We start from the raw sequence: 18,527 nt of genomic DNA, 5'->3' as shown, positions 1-18,527 counted from the left end.
AAGGCTTACTCCAAAAGGGCCATTTCCAAGGAAAATATGAATGAACTGAGAATATTGTATCTACATAGGCATAGGATTAGTTCCTGTTAAGCTCAGACATCACATCAATTGCTTGCATTAGATCTAATTAAAAAAATATGCAACTCATTCGCTATCTACCTGCTCCATTTAAACTTAACCATTGTCGCACTAAATCTATTCCTCTTCTTCACCCACAGATATCAACTCTCTCACTCTATCACTCATCACCTTCTTTTTCACTCATACTTCACTATATGTGCAAACATAATGTGTGTGTGTGTGTGTATGCATGTACATATAAGAATATAAATCAAGTTGGCCTCAAAGACACTTTCCCAGAAGATACTCCAATGGTTAGATCACAAGCTACAAGCACCAGAGAAAAACAACAATAAAAACATTCAAGGTCGGCCTAACCCAAAATGAACATATTCTCGAATCTCCACAAGAAACGCTTCCGAAGCATAACAAGAACAATCCAACTTAGCATAAAGACATGAATAATTGATCATCAAAGGGTTATCATTAGATATCAAAAACTAGAGGAAACCGAAGCTCATATAACTATCAAACACTGCACAACCGAATATCTATGGAGCACAACATCCAAAGCATGACTTCCAAAGAACCAAAACTAGAATACAATAATCTCAAGTAATTACCAACAACATACCAAAAATGTGCTATCATATCTACAACGAGACAAAAAAATGAAGCACTACAATCTTGAGAATTGTCAACTGAATACCTCCAAACTATATTATCATTAAAGCATATACATCTAGAGAATAAAACCGATTGCCACAAACAACACCAAAACTTAGACACTAAGAAAAATATGTACAAACTGACACTACACAAATTTGAAACAATAGACTACCATAAGAGTATACCAACTACATACTTACAACCACTATTGACTACCTTTCATACATACATACCTATCTTCCACTTTTTAACAATGCCAACACTCTGCATACTCGACATACATTGCAATATCCGAACCAATCTTGATCACCAAGATTGATATCAATGATAGCCAATCAAGTATTTATAACACCCACAACTTCTATTTTTGAGTCAATAGCTACTGGAGTCACTCCTGGAAATGTCATTCATGTACCTGCCAATGAGTTTGCATTAGAAACTCCTGAAGATAATATTGTTAATGTTTTCTCATCTCTACGAGAAGTGACATCCAATATGTTAGATGATTTTGACAAATTCCTAGTAGAAACCATTTCTAACCCTAATGAGCCATCTATTGAAAACCCTCTAGTTGTGGTTGTTACTACCTCTACTTCACCCATAGTGTCTACTGTTTCTCAAAGTCAACAAGTTGCTTCTTAAACATTTTTTCCTGGTTCCAAGAATTTTTCTGTACTTCCTTTGTTACTTTCAAATACCCTCAAAAGAAAGAAACAAGCACTTTCTCTTGATAAATTTGATTTTCACCAATTAGTTCCTATGAACCCAAAGATTACCAAGAAGGCCAAAACCATCTCAAGGGTAATAATTGACCAGGATAGGAATAAGTATGTTGAGATTGCAGAACCTCCCTTGGATAAGAATATGAATGAACTTCAAGTTGAATATTGTATTGTGAAAATAATAGATCTTGGTAAACAAACTCATGATGGTACCAAACAGGATGCACTGCAAGAGGCTTTCTAGTCCCTCATTGTCAAGATATGATGAGGAAAATATTAAGAAATATAAACTCAAATTTCAAAGTGGAGTTGCTTATCAATATTTTATTCAAAACTACTAAGTCATTCGAGATAGTTGCGTCATTGACTTCGTCAATTGGTGAAACAACCATCAGGCAAGCTGAAAGACTCACCTCAAGGGGTATTGTAGTGGGGGAATGGATGGATAGGATGCAAACTCAAGGAGCACATGTTCTAAATTCCACAACCAAGTTGATTTATAGTATTCAGAGTGTTGAATCTAAATTTGATGCAACATTGGAAACATTAACACAGGGAATAGACACACATGAGAATAATTTTAAAGCTTGGCTCAAATTTAGAGATTTCCCTTTGGATGTTCTTGCTAATAATAATATCGTTCCTTCAAGGAAATTCTATGTGCTACATAAAGAACTTCTAAAGCATAGAATGGAGGTTTTAGAGGAATTGGTTGAAGATATCAAGAAGGACAACTATCAAAGAAATCGTAGCCAAGGTCACAAAATTTCCTTGTAAAATATTTGATGAAGAGAAAAATCTATTAACCCCGAATTCATGCATTTAGGCTTTTAGTTTGTTCATCAAGTTGAAGTTGAGCAAGAATATTTCTCAATAGTCTCACTTGACAAGTTGATAACAATTCAAATTGTTTTGGATGATTTGGATTCTATTTTAAAGAGATCTAAGAAGGAATACACCCTATTGGAAAATTCACTCACCATAATATAGGTTATCTTTGGCTATGAAGATGGACCAGATGATGCTGAAATTCAAGTTTCTCTACAGAAGTATGAAGAATTTTTGAAGAAAGACAAAGATGATGAGACACAAAGTAGAGCTGCAATTACTTAGTCATTTTATGCATTCATAAGATAGTGTCATTTTGTAGTTTCAATTGACATCTTCAAGTGTCATTTTAGATAATAGTTTTGCATTTAGGAGTGTATATGTCCTAATTCAAATTAAACTCTTTCTTTGACTTAGTCTTAATTAGTTGTAACTTTCCCATTTTTTCTCATTGCACCTCATCTATATATATGAGGATACTCATTGTAATTAGTATCGAGATTTTTATGCAAGAAAACTCTACCAAAGTGAAAAGCAAAGTGAGACTTTGTGTTCATATTGTGAATTTACAAACTTAATCAAAGAGAAGACAAGTTTGGCTTCCAAAATTTGTATTGGAATCAATTTTGTGCATGATATAGATGTTCTTATGTCATTTATGTTATAAATTCTTGGAAAATTTAAGTTGAACATTGTTATTTGTGCAAAATATTGAAGAGTAGTTTGAGTTCGTATAAGTAGACTTTGTGTTGCTTTGAGAATTCGAAAGTAGAAACTTGGTGTGGGTAATAGTTTGAAGACTTTGAGATTTTATTTATTATCTACACTATTTATTGATAAGTTGTATATGAATAGCAACCTGAAGACTTTGTGCTTTAGTTGTTATTTTGGAAAAAAAATTAGAAAACGAGTCATTTGTAAAAGGTTGATAGGACAATCATTAAAAGAAGGCTTTGAGTTTCATTGTTACTTTCCCATCCCATTAGCTATTTTCAGAAAAGAGAAGCAACAAGAGGCTTTGTACTCTTATAGAAATTTTGCTTCTCAATTAACATAGATTTAAGTAGTACTGAAAGTGAGAATTGTTTTCAGTTTTAAGGAAGGAAATCCATTCTGGATAGAGAATTGGGAAAAACTTACTCTAAAAAAATAGAGTGAAGTAATCATATCATCATGAATTTGTGTAAAGTTAGTAGATAGATTAGTATTAAATATAGTTTGTAGTAGAAAGGGGGAGCCTTCCCTTATAAATAGGAGGGACCGTATCTTTCCTTCTGAGAGACACCGTCTCATATACTGTAGTGAAACCCACATTTTGTAAACCTCGCTGATTTTACAATTTTTTTAACCCAAAAATACTTGATCATCGAAAATCAAATTAAATTTTCATAACAAGCTGACACAGGATCCAATTTATCGCTCATCCATGATGACCATTAGGAGGGTGCAATTTGGAGCTTAATTAAGAGGCTCAGGGCGTGGTGTGCCCTGGTCCTAATTTGGGACCAAAGTGTGGTACATCCTAGTCCTAGAAATTAGGACTCCAAAAATGGGTTGAAACTAGGAAATTGATGAGAATGAAGAATAGGTAAGTGTTGTGAGAAAAATCGACATTTCAATCAAGCCTTGAAAATCAAAATGCCAAAGTGAGGCATAGGTGATGATAAAATTGTAGGTGAGTACAATTTAGGATGCTACAACTTTCATTTTTCTTTGTCTTGCTTTGTGTGTCCTTTCATATAATTGTGTGAGTTAAGATCCTAAGATTGGGAGCTTGTTACCTAGAATTTAGTGATGTCTTATCTCCTTGTGATCTTTCTCTTAACCACTCATTTATCTCTCTCTTTTTGTTACTTTATCACGAGAATGTTCATAGTCTCATACTCCTGCTAAATTGTGGTCTAGATGTAGCATCATAAATTGTAACCCTGCATAATTTACACCGGTTTTTGTGCTCCTACTTTATTGAGTCCCATTTTATCTCTCTCCCAACTTTATTTTTTGAGCTTTTTACCTTAAAATTGATGTCATCCTTGTACACAGAGAACTAAATCTAGGCCTCAGGAAGTATGCTATCTATTTCTTGATGTTTGTCGTGTTTCTATTAGACAAGGGCGATTGGATCACCCTATTATAGGGACATGAGTGATTGGGTTGCCCTAGTCCCCCTTAAACATGACCTAATTTTAATATGTTAGTGTACTCTTCTCACTAGGTGATTTCGGTTCTCAATGCCATAATTTGATCATTGGAGGTCAACCTAATTGGTAAATTACCTTGGGAACCCTATACAAGAGAATTATTTAAATTTATTTCATCATCCATAAATCATATAGAATTTCATTCATAATTTGTGCATCCACATCAAGCATCATTAAGCATTCAAGGCAAAATCTCATTCCTTCAAGCATATCAACATCATGGAGCATCAAATTACATCAGTCTTCATGCACACACATGTGTGTGTATTTGAGTCTTCTATATTTAATGATGTTATTGGATCAACACTTGTGATTACATTCAAGGAGCATTGCATCACCAACCATTATCAATTGTAGCAAATTTGAGGTATATCATACAACATTTACTTCAATATTTCAATTACAATTTCAATTATGATTAATTCCAAACCTAAGGTTTGATCTAGGAAAATCCTTATCCATAATATCTTTCCCTCATTCTGTGTGCAAACAATGGATTCAAAAACTATAGACAAAGATCTAGATTAAGGAGACACCAACGAACAAATTTGGCTTTTGTAGAAGCAAAAACTAAAGGATAGTGGCGACACCACCACATTTGTCCAAGGAAATTTTGTCTAACTTTTTTTGAAAATATTCCTAACAATATTTTGATTCCACAACTTGATTTTTGTCTACATATGAGCACTTTAGGACCAGGATGACTAGAACCCCAATCTCACAATTTTAGCTAAATTTTCAGGTGCGAGTCCTCCTCTATTTACTCTACTTAGATCTAGCTTTGTTTCTTTGTATTGCATATATAGCATACTATTTATGTTGAATTACATTCTTTTTCCATCACCTAGCATTCAAATCAATTTCAACTAAAGAAAGGAAAAAAGAAATTGATTTGAATTCAATCCTTTTGCATTGGATCAATTGAGTTTTTTCTTTCTTTAATGTTTTGTTTGAAAATATCATTTCCTAAATTACAAGGCTCAAATTGTGAAACACTAATTTTCTATCTAATATAATTTTTATATGATGATATTAATGTAGTTTTATTGATGATACATGATGTATTTGTACATGATGATATTGATGTAGTTGTATTGATGATATATGATGTATTTATACATGATGACATTAATGTAGTCGTATTGATGATATGTGATAACATACTTATTGTAGTATCGTAAATTGTACACCCTTGCTAGGGTGGTACAATTTTACACTTAGGTTAGCACTCGCCTTAGTATGTTTTGCATATTGCATTTCTCATTCCCCTTTAAGAATTTAATCAATTAATTTAATTAAATCTAAGGTAATTTCTTATTACAAAGTTGGGTCCTTTACCCTAAGTGTGCCCCTTTTCATTTTATTCCTCCAATGAATCATTTAATCATAAACCCTAATTATGTCTTATTTCAACTGTTTAGGCCCGATTTCAAATATCAAAACACCTCAAAATCAGTTGTAACTTTGGGATGCGCTCTAATATCATAATATCTAACGACCTTGAAAATTCAGTGAAAATTTGGTTGGAACGTGGTAGGAATGCACATGGTCCGTGACTTTTTTCCCGAAATTTTAGGAGCACAATCCTATGATATGATAATGCTTAACCCCAAAATATCAGCGAGAAATTCAAATCCAAGGTCGGCCTAAAAATGAAATTAAGATCTAGGGTTTCATACTTAAGAGCTCTCTTTCTTCATTTGAAGGGGTCTTCTTCGAAGAATCTAAGGGAAGGTTTTTGGAGTATTAGAGCCTTCTTTGCAGCGAAAGAGTAGATCTTTAAATTATTTAACAAAATTCACCATTCATCCATCAAGCATTCATCAAGCATCATTTTATCAATTGGGGGCTTTTGAAGATGTAGAAGAACAATAGGAGATCACCGACTAATGATTGGCTTGTACCTCTCCCTTAGGGTTGGGTATGGTTTCATGTTGTTTTCAGATCTTTACATAAGCTTCATTTTGATTCATATTCATGCTTTAGATCACTTTGAATTATGGATTTAGAGCATTTACTTTGTCAATTGTAAGCAATTAGGGTTGCTCTAGGTTGTTTACTTTCATTCTTAGGATCTTGCATATACACAAGGTTCTTGCACACACATTTTTAGTACATTATCGGCTATTCGTGGAGGTGAAAATTACCAACATGAGGGTTTGGCTAAGGCAAAACCCTATATAGCCACCCAAACCTTCCCTTTTTAGTTGCAGGTGCAGAAACATGAATTTGGAAGCAGTTACAGGTCTGGAATAAACATCTACACCACCCAGAAACCTCATAAGTGTAGAAATTTGTCAAGGAAAGGGGTGTGGTGCCTTGGTCCTACTCTCCGTCAGCAGGACTTGGCAAATTAGCAACTTACAGATCTCAGAATCCCTCTTGTTAGTTACAACTCCAGAATTGTAGAATCAGGACAGTGGTGTGGCACCCTGGTCTTGGACATTTCTGCTCAGATTTCAGACACAGGTGCACCTCTGATTTTTCCTTCTAATCTATACTTTTCAGCAGTGTATCAGTTGTTCTTTGATCTGCATTCACAAATTAGGATTTGCTTGCTTATTTTCTTTCTAGGTTAGATTGAATTTTGCATCATTCCTCTCTCATTTATAACAAAGGAATAGAAAACCTAAGAGATAATCCATGAATCTCTCTTTCTCATAAGAAGTAGTTGATATGTGTTACCTCCCTAGGCTCTTTTGTATTCCATGAGAGTGGGATTAGGGTTTCCATACTTAGTCTCACTTTTTCCCCTACACATCTTCGGTGAAACCGACGTGAACACAATTTCATTTTCATTGCATTACATTACATTGTTAGATCTAGATCTAGTTTATTTCATTTGCTTTCAAAACATTAAAAAAAAGAGAAAAAAAAAGAAAAAAAAGAGATAGGTTTCTTTCATTTTCCTTGCATTGTGTTTTTAAGTTTCATGCAATTTTCATTTCAAAATGTCAAATTTCTATTTGCAAGAAGTTTATGCTTTTGATGATGTATGCAATGGTGTTGATTATGAGTTTAGTAAGGATGACTTAGATGAAGCTCTAGATGATTTTTTGGACCCTAAGCCTTCTAAACCCTCATTTTGTCAAAAGTTAATCAACATTGTTACTATGCCATTTCGTGGTGATGAGAAAGATAAGTTGAATGATTCCTCTCATGGGTACATTCCTATCAACTCCTCCACTAGATCTAGCAACATAGTTGATTCCCATGATTCCCTAAATGATGTTATGTCTCCTTTTGAGTCCAAAGATAGGCCTTTCAATCACTATGACCATGCTTTATTGGATGATGCTCTTGATGACTTTATGTCTTGCCTAAACTTTCAAACGAGAATAATGCATCTAAAAAGTTAATCAACATGATCAATGCCAATCAACATAGCAAACCACTTTTTGTTGTCCAAGGTGCTTGTCCTTCTCCAACTTCACATCTTCCTAATCAACATCTTTTCACGGTTCAAGGTGGATATGGTCATGATTCCTTTATCACTCCAAACAAATCCATCATTACGGTTCAAGGAAGAATCCCACTAAGAGTCCTTATAGCTATGCTAGACAACTTACTAAGGAGAGTTACAATGCAGTTTCCCATACCTACAACACAAGAAACAATAGGAAACCTAACCCTCCTCTGGTTGTTTCGACTCCTCTACCTGATCCTCAACTCATTCTTCCTCAAGTACCCCGTATTTCAAAACCCCTTGGTAGGGAGTATGATATTGTTGAACAACTTAAAGCTACTCCTGTCAAGATATCCCTTTGGGATTTGCTTCAAACTTCTTCAACTCATCATGGAATGCTACAATATTCTTTGAAAATATTGAATGTCCCACCCGCAGTGACATCCAATAATATGGCTTCCTTGATTCACTCTATCACATCACCTAAGGCTCAGATTGTGTTTACGCAAGATGGGATTCCCTCTAGTGAAACTCAACAGCAATATGATCCCTTAATGAATGCGGTCATCATAAATGATAGTGCGATAAGACGAACATTAGTGGACAATGGTTCTAGCTTAATGTTTGCAGCGTTAACTTGTTGCATAAGATCAATGTTGATACATCTCTTATTAAGCCTGATTCTCTCACTATCCGTGGCTTTGATAATGTTGCTAAATATTCATTAGGTATCATCACCTTTCCTGTTAAGGTAGGTCCTTTTACTTTACATAATCCTATCCATGTCATGTTTGGAGAGTTTACATACAACTTGTTACTAGGAAGACCTTGGATTCATAACATGTAAGTTGTTCCCTTTACATTGCATAGGCAAATCAAATTCATTCACAACAATACAACATACACCTTGTTAGGAGACACGAGATTTCAGGCTTGTTTACAAACATCAATTTCTAAATCCTCCTCAATCAATTCTTCGCCAACTATCTTAGACAATTCCTCTAAAGCTTCTACTCCAATTAGTGTGACTAGTTCATCAAATCTGTCTCCTATATCTGGATCAATCCCCGATACTTCCTCAAGTGGACGTAAGGTTCTTGAGGAAGAATCTTCTTAGCCTGACCTTATGATTGAGAATGCTTTCTCTCCTGAATAGATTCTTATAGAAGATGATTTGGGATCCCTTGATTTCAATCCTACTTTCAGAGGGGAATACAAAATTCCCCCTAGAGAACCTAAGGTCGAAAATAAGATAGAAGAAGAAGAACCTAAAAAGCAATCTACTTTGTTTGGGCCATTGAGTAATAACTTTGTGGCGGCTTCTCAGGTTTCATCTCCCTTAGTTTCTGGTCTGGAGGATTTTGATCCTTCACTATTTGAAAATCCTCCTTCTTCTTTGGAAATGACTAACCTTTATGGTCCTGGTTTTCATATCCTGGCTATGTGTGGATATAATGGAAATGGATGTGGTTCTCAAGAATAAGGGATTAAAGTTTCCTTGGAAAACAACTTTCATGATATGACATTTGGGCTTGGTTATGATCCTTTCAAGTGTACTAAAGCCTCTAAGTGACCATCTATTAGTGTTAATGTCATTTCTGCTTCTCTCTCACTAAAATATTCTGAATATATTGACTTTGACCCTTCTTGTGTCTTTGTTTTGATGTTTTTTCTACCGATGATTCCTTAGCTAAATTCTTGGGAGCTTATGACAACCTTCCTCATTATCACCATAATCGTATTTTTCCCTATTGTTTAAATATGGAAGCTTAGTTTGGGAAGGAAAGAGATAACGATGAGATAGTTAAAGAATTTCCTTAATTGAGAGATGCTCCTCAACAAAGTAATCTCCTAATAAATGATACCATTGATATCAAGATGGATCCTTGTGTTGAAGATAAGATCATCAAGATAGGGAAATGTCTTGATGAAGAAGAGCAAAAACAATATGCTGGGTTGTTACATGAATCTCCTAAGATCTTTGCTTGGATATATTCCGACATGCCTGGAGTAGATCCTAAGATTGTCACTCATAACATTGTCCTAGTTCCTGATGCTAAATCTATGAAGCAAAAGATTCGAAAGATTCACCCTAAAGTGACATTGCTTGTTAAAGCTGAGATTGAGAAATTGTTGGATGCTGGATTCATTCATCCTATCGATTATTCCCCATGGATTTCAAACATTGTGGTTGTGGCTAAAGCAGAAAACAAGATTAGGATGTGTACTATTTTTTGTGATTTGAATAAGGCCTCTTTAAAAGATGATATTCCCCTCCCGAATATTGATATGATAGTGGTTTCGGTAGTAGGGCATGCTTTAATATCCTTTATGGATGGTTTCTCAGGATATAATCAAATTTTCATCAATCCCTAAGATCAATATAAAACTACTTTCACCACTCCTTGGGGTACGTTTTGTTGGATTGTGATGCCTTTTGGATTAAAAAATGCCAGCACAACCTATCATCGTGCTATGAATCTCATCTTCCATGACTATATGCATAAGACCTTAGAATATTATGTTGATGACATCTTAGCCAAATCTATCCATACAAATCATGTTAAGATCCTTCGTCAAATCGTTGAGAGAATTCATAAGTACAACATGTGATTGAATCCCTGAAAATGTGGTTTTGGTGTAGATAGTGGAAAACTTTTAGGATTCATAGTTTCACATTGTGGCTTTGAGGTGGATACGAAGAAGATAGATGCTATTGTTAACATGCCACCTCCTAAGGATGTTTCTCAATTAAAAAATTTGCAAGGAAAGATCCAAGCTATTCGTAGGTTCGTCTCTCAACTTGTGGATTGTACCTTTCCCTTCACACAATTGCTTAATAAGAATATCACTTTCCAATGGAATGAGGATTGTCGTCAAGCATTCAAAGACTTAAAAACCTATTTGGCCAATCCTCTCGTGCTTCAACCTGCTAATCCTACTAAGCCTTTTCTTCTATACACTGTTGCTTCCCCTCAAGCTCTTGCAACCTTATTGGCACAATGTGATAAGGATGGTAGAGAGTGCCTGGTTTATTACATAAGCCACACTCTACTCGATTACGAGGTTCGATATTCTATGATAGAAAGACAATGCCTTGCTTTAGTCTTTGCAACCCAAAAGTTGAGGCATTATCTCTTGAATGCTGAGATTCATGTTATCATTAAATTTGATCCTCTTAAACATCTTTTCTCCAAAACTGATCTTTTCAGATGCTTAACTAAGTGGGTTATGATGTTGATCGAGTTTGACCTTAAGTTTGTCTCACAAAAGGCAATAAAGGGTCAAGCGCTGACTGATCATTTAGTTGATGCTCCTTCACCCTTCTCCCTACCTAATCCAAAGTCTTTTCCTGATGAATACATTCTTTCCATTGAGGTTGATGAGACTTGGGAACTATACTTTGATGGCTCTAAGTGTCGTATGTTATCGGGGGCAAGGGTGGTTTTAATTTGTCCTAAAAAGAAACCTATTCCTTTATCATATTGTCTCAATTTCCTATGTACCAACAACATTTCTGAATATGAAGCTCTTATAGCTGGAATTAAAGCAACCTTGGCATTGAATGTGAAAAATCTACATATTTATGGAGATTCTCAACTAATCATAAGAAAAGTGATAGGAGTTTATCAAGCTAAGCAAGATAAACTATCACAATATAAAGACCTAGCTTTATCCTTGTTGCAAAAATTTGATTCTTATACCATGGAGCCCGTTCCTCGAAAAGATAATCGACATGATGATGTGATGGCATGTGTTGTCTCTCTTGTGTCTCTAGAGGACCCCTTGGTAGATCTTAAATTCACCATTCACAACCTTACTTCCTCGGCTATTGCTGGTAATCCTAGTGATGTGGCATATAGTTGCATTATAGATTTTGATGAATGGTACTCGCATGTCGTAAGACATTTGAGTGATGGTACCTTTCTCGACTTTGCGAGTAAGAATTCTAGGGCTAGGGTTCGCAAATTGGCTGTTAGATACACTATCCTTTCCAATGTTCTTTATAGGAGGGGTTATAATGGTCTTCTTCTTCGATGCTTAAACAAGGCTGAGGTCCCCATCACTCTCAAAGAAGCGCATTCAGGTGCTTGTGGGGGGCATTTTGGGGGTAGGTCTTTGGTTCAGAGATTGCTTCGAATGGGATATTATTGGAAAAACATGTAAAAATATTCTTTTACATTTGTTAAACGATGTCATCAGTGTCAGCAACATAGCAATTTGATCCATGCCCCTGCCCAAGAGCTTTGATCACAGGTAGCGTCTTGGCCCTTTTCTACACGGGGTTTGGATTTTGTTGGTAAAATATCTCCTCCTTCCTCTCAAGGACATACTTTCATCATAACCGCCACTGATTACTTTATGAAGTGGGTGGAAGCCATTCCTCTTCAATCCACTACCATTGAAGTAATTTGTCAATTCATTTTGGAAAACATCATTCCTTGATTTGGGATACCTTCTGCCTTAGTTTGAAATAATGAAACATCATTCAAAAATAAGGATGTGAAGAAGTTTCTCAAGAAATATCACATTCAACATAAATTTTATGCACCTTATTATCCTCGATCAAATGGTCAAGCTGAATCTTCTAATAGGATAATTGAAGAAATTATTCAAAAGACTGTAAACAAGCATGGTAAGGATTGGCATACTCAATTAACCTATGCTCTTTGAGCTTATCGCATGAGTGTACATGTTTCTAAGGGTTGTACCCCTTATAATCTGGTTTATGGTGTTGACACCATTATGCCTTTGGAGTTAGAAATTCCTTCTCCGATAGTTTCTCTTAAGGGTATAATGCATGATGACTCCTAGAGAGAGCAAAGACTTCAACAACTTGAGATTCTAGATGAACAACATATAAATGCCCTCGATCATATTCAAGCGTATCATAAAACTTTGCAATGAAACTACAACAATAAGGTTATTTAACTTTCCTTCTCAGTAGGGGATTTAGTCCTTTATGAGAATCAATGCAACGTGAATGCCTTACCTGAGGAGAAAGGAAAATTCAATCCTAATTGGTTTGGACCATACATTGTTGTGGAGGTCTATGGATCAGGTGCTTATAGGATAGCATATGTGGAAGGTACACATCTCAAGGAACCCATAAATTCTATGTACCTTCGTAGATACTATGCCTAGTTCTACTTTTCTCTCTCTTTCTTTCTTTCTAGTCTTCTTTTTGTTCTCTCTCTCTCTCTCTATGTCTTTTTTCTTCAAAATTGGGTAATATGTTAACATGTTTTCATTAACGTATGTAAGATTAAAATGATGTTATATTGTTTGGTCTACATTACTTCATTCTTGAAAAGCATGTTTCATTACTGTATTGTTTGTCTTGGATTCTTTTTATGTAAATTGTAATGGATTTACATTTCATATGTGTTAGCATATTATACAATTTCTTATGTGTTAAGTAGAATTATATCATGTTGTGTTTAATTAGAGTTAATTAAATCACATTAGTCATATGGTTCTAATGCTTAATACATTCTTCTTTTACATCATTAAAGTAGCATTTGATAAAATACTTAGTTATTTAATTAAATCACACATGTATTAATTTAATCATGGAGCATTGAGAAATCAATAACATGGAAATTAAATCAGATATACATTCTCATTACTCAATATGTTACTTCTAATCTAAGCAATGTGTACATTGTTTAAGCATTACAAATAACATAATCATGAGTGTCATCATATATACATCAATACATCAAAATAATTTCTCCTATTCCTAGGAATAGTAGCAGGAGGATGGTGGCTAGATGCCCCCTCCTGATCTGGCCGTGAGGGTGGCCCCATGGGGGTGTATCATGATACGAACCATGAGTGACTCTACGAGGAGCCCTTGCGACCTCTATCCATCATGATCCCTCGGTATGTGGATGCCTTTGTCTGCGCCACCACTAGGTCACACTCTGTCTATCATAATCTGTCTTGTAGGACCTCCACCTCCGTCCCAATGGAGGAGAAAAGGTCCTCGTGTCATTCTATACTTCTCTGGGATCTATGCGGTATCTGTTTAGAACTCAGAATGTGTGTAGTCACAATAAGGTCTGTCAGTGCATTCTGAATTAGAGAACACCACTCGTAGATGGTAGCTGCAAGATAGAAATAAATTTTTCATTAGTAACATTCTATATCATCAAATTTAAAGCAGGTAGGATGCATATGTTAATCAATAACAAGGCACATTACCTGGATCTCTCTCTCACCAGTGAGGATCGTGGACAATAACTGCCTGAAACTGAGACCTGCTAGACTCTCCCCACTCATACTGTCTCTATATAGTCGGTGTGGGCCGATGGAGATCAAGATTAGGACCCCTTATGGGATCCCTCTCTGCCTGTCGTAGGAGACTCGGTGGATCTAGGGCTCTGGTATCCTCTCTGGTGTGATGAACTGTACCTAACTCATCCTCCTCATCCTCATCCTCATCCTCCTCGTCCTTGTCCTTGTCCTCATCCTCCTCATCCTCGTCCTCCTCATCATCTCCATCCCGATCTCATTGTCTGGTATCAGGATCGCCTCTATATCTGCCTACCTCCTACTCATCTATATCCTCACCCTGATCACCTGAATCCTCCTCAGATGCATCAGATTCCTCTCCATCGCCTGATTGTCTCCATGGTCTGGGATTCCCTAAAGGGAAGCCTACTGGGAAAATAGCTCCAGGGTATGTTCTCCTCCACCATGTGATGTACAGTTGGTGCATGCCTAAATCATCTCTATAATTTGTCGCTATGTCCTAATCTGACCCATCTAAATCTGTGATGTTGATCTCATCACTCGTAGGCCTAGGAATGGCGCCTAGCCTCGACATCACTCATGAGTGTCGGATGTATACAAGCACGTCAGTAGGAACACATTGCTTGAACCCAAATTGCCGCCGAACTCAGTCGAAGTAGAAAGGAATGACTATGTGGCTATACCGTCCCTCTAGTATATGGTTCCTCTGCATGTTGAACATCTGTCTGCATAGCCCTATCGACATCCTAAGGAAGGGTCTCCACATGATCCCACCTACTGTCAATCTATCCATGCTTAACCTCCAATACAGGAGATTGTCAAATCGCCACTCACGAGTAAGAGGATAAGCATATACCCTAGTCTTCTCTGGGACTAGCTCTATGGGGGCTCCACCAGGTCTAGTGCATGTAATATGCTCAAACATCCACACCTGTAGTAGTGTGCATGTCATAAGACTGCATCCCTATCCGAACATATACTCTCCAAGGTCGTGATAGAGATGCGCAAGCATGCTCCGACCCCAAGAGTAGACTCTCTTGTGTCTGTCCATAGCTCATATGGCATTGATGAGTCCTTTGTGCATATGTATGTCACACCCATTGGGGCACACAACTAATGCAAGTTTCGCAATCATGAGTCGTCTCACCAATGGAACCTCACCTGTAGGGTGTAGGAGCCAATTGACCATAATGCAACCACTCGTCTTGCTACGTATCACTCTCCCTACAACATATACCTGCTCTCTCCTGTAATCCTCCTCTATGTGATCGGATCAATATCTAACAGTCTCTCTTCTAATGGGTAGGTGCAGAATGCGGTATACATCCTCTAGGGTGACCGTCATCTCCCCCATAGGTAGTGAGAATGTCGAGGTATCTGCATCCCACCTCTCCATCATTGTCATCAGCATAACAAAATGGAATCGGATGGCCGACATGGTCATCACATCCCACGAATCCATTGCATGTAGCAAATCTCTCTCTCCTGTTATCAGCCTTGGGATTTGCTCCCGAAGGCTCCGAAAAGTGAGACTGGCGGTATGCTCGCGGATGTACGGTAGTGTCTACAAAATGCAAAGCAATCTCTCATCAGTAATCGATCAATCATCTATAATCATCTAATCAATGCAACCATTCTATCATTTCTAGCATTCATTGCCTGATCCTGTGTTGTCGTTGGTTGCCCTAAATAGGGACCAGGGTGCAGTGAGTGGACCAGGGTGCCCTATTGGGACCATGGCACCTAGAGGGGACCATGGCGCCCTTGGACCCCTAGGTGTCCAAAGGGTAGACCCCAACCCAGACTAGGTGATGACATCATCAATTCTGAAAACTATGAAAACATGACAAAGTCAAATGTAGTCAACAGAAAGTCAACTCATCTCGTCGAGCGGTCGACTGACAAGTATGGATTGGCGTAGGATCTCCATCCGCGTAGGTCGCTCAGGTCGATGTCAAGGCATGATGGCTTGTATGTGGGCTCCTTTGCAGTGAATAGTGACAAACAGTTAGAAAGTGACAAATGAAGGCGTCACTTTCATATTTATGTATTATGCAATTTTTTGACTTTAAGTTTTTAAGTTAAAACCCTAATTTCTGCACTTTTTCTTCAATCTATCATATCTTGAGCTAGGAAGCTCCGATTCTCGTACCGTCGATGGCGTTGGAATCATGAGTTTTCCCTCTTGCTCCACATTAGTTCCATAATGTTCTTGGAAAGGTAATCAAGCCTTGTTGTGAACTTTCTTCATCATGATCTTTATCACAATTCGCTGTGGAAAACATGATACCCTGTTTCACCTCACAAATAAGCAAGTCGAAATAGGGGGGACATATAGCTACCTGCGAGTTTCATCACCTTCCCTAGTAAGAATTAGGTGATTTTGTGATCTAACATGTGGTTTTGTAGGGTGTAGTTCCTAACTGTGTACTGCAGATACCATTGGGGGCTTCGTTCGACAAATTATAGATATATCCTTTTTCAAATGATGTTTACTTTTCTGTACATTATCTTGCATATGCACACAATTTCATATGACCGCTAAAGTGGGGGCTAAATTTAGTCTTGTAAATTGTACACCCTTGCTAGGGTGGTACAATTTCACACTTAGGTTAGCACCCACCTTAGTGTGTTTTGCATCTTGCATTTCTCATTCCCCTTTAAGCATTTAATTAATTAATTAAATTAAATCTAAGACAATTTCTTATTACAAAGTTGGTCCCTTTACGCTAAGTGTGCCCCTTTTCATTTTATTCCTCCAATGAATCATTTAATCATAAACCCTAATTATGTCTAATTTCAGGTGTTTAGGCCTGATTTCTCATATCAAAATACCTCAAAATCGGCTGTAACTTTGGGATGCGCTCTAATATCATCATATCTAACGGCCTCAAAAATTTTGGTGAAAAGTTGGTTGGACCGTGGCGGGAATGCACATGGTTCGCGACTTTTTTCTTGAAATTTTGGGAGCACAATCCTATGATATGATAATTCTTAACCCTAAAGTATCAGCGGGAAATTCAAATCCTAGGTCGGCCTAAACATGAAATTAAGATCTAGGGTTTCAGACTTAAGAGCTCTCTTTCTTCATTTGAAGGGGTCTTCTTCGAAGAATCTAAGGGCAGGTTTTTGGAGTATTAGAGCCTTCTTTGCAGCGAAAGATCAAATCTTTGAAGTCTTTAACAATATTCATCATTCATCCATCAAGCATTCATCAAGAATCATTTTATCAATTGGGGGCTTTTGAAGATGTAGAAGAACAATAGGAGATCACCAACTGATGATTGCCTTGTACCTCTCCCTTGGGGTTGGTATGGTTTCATGATATTTTTAGATCTTTGAATAATCTTCATTTTGATTCATATTCATGCTTTAGATCACTTTGAATTATGGATTTAGAGCATTTACTTTGTCAATTATAAGAAATTAGGGTTTACTCTTTAGGTTTGCTCTAGGTTGTTTACTTTTATTCTTAGGATCTTGCATATACACAAGGTTCTTCAACACACATTTACATTACATTATCAATTATTCATGGAGGTGGAAATCACCAACATGGGGGTTTGACTAAGGCAAAAACCTATATAGCCACCCCAAACCCTCCCTTTTCAGTTGCAGGTGCAGAAATAGGAATATGGAAGTAGTTACAGGTCTAGAACATGCATCTACACCACCTAGAAACCTCAAAAGTGCAGAAATATGTCAAGGATAGGGGCGTGGTGCCCTAGTCCCGCCCTCTATTAGCAGGACTTGGCAGATCAACAACTTACAGATCTCAGAATCCCTCTTGTCAGTTGCAGCTCTAGAATTGCAGAATCAGGACAGTGGCATGGCACCTTGGCCGGACATTTATTCTTAGATTTCAGACACAGGTGCACCTCTGATTTTTCTTTCTAATCTATACTTTTCAGCAGTATATCAGTTGTTCTTTGATATGAATTCTCAGATTAGGATTTGATTGCTTATTTGCTTTCTAGGTTAGATTGCATTTGCATCATTCCTCTCTCTCATTTATAACAAAGGAATAGAAAACCTAAGAGGTAATCCATGACTCTCTCTTTCTCATAAGAAGTAGCTGATGTGCGTTACCTCCCTAGGCTCTTTCATATTCCATGAATGTGTATGAGAGTGGGATTAGGGTTTCCATACCTAGTCTCACTTTTTCCCCTACAAACTTATGTATTTTCATGGATGTCACGTGTATGTGTAATGGTGATTATGTGTCTAGAATGCATTTACGTTCACATGTTTGTTAATTTTTGTTAACCTTTGCATTCATATGCTTTATATCATTTTTATTAGGGCTTAATATAGGCTTGTTAGTCTATCTTTATCTTTTTCATCTTCATTATCATTTCATTACTTGTTGCATTATTTGCATTC

This window comes from Cryptomeria japonica, chromosome 3 (assembly GCF_030272615.1).
Source record: "Cryptomeria japonica chromosome 3, Sugi_1.0, whole genome shotgun sequence".
In the NCBI taxonomy this organism is placed as follows: domain Eukaryota; kingdom Viridiplantae; phylum Streptophyta; class Pinopsida; order Cupressales; family Cupressaceae; genus Cryptomeria; species Cryptomeria japonica.
Note: the sequence above shows the minus strand (reverse complement) of the source record.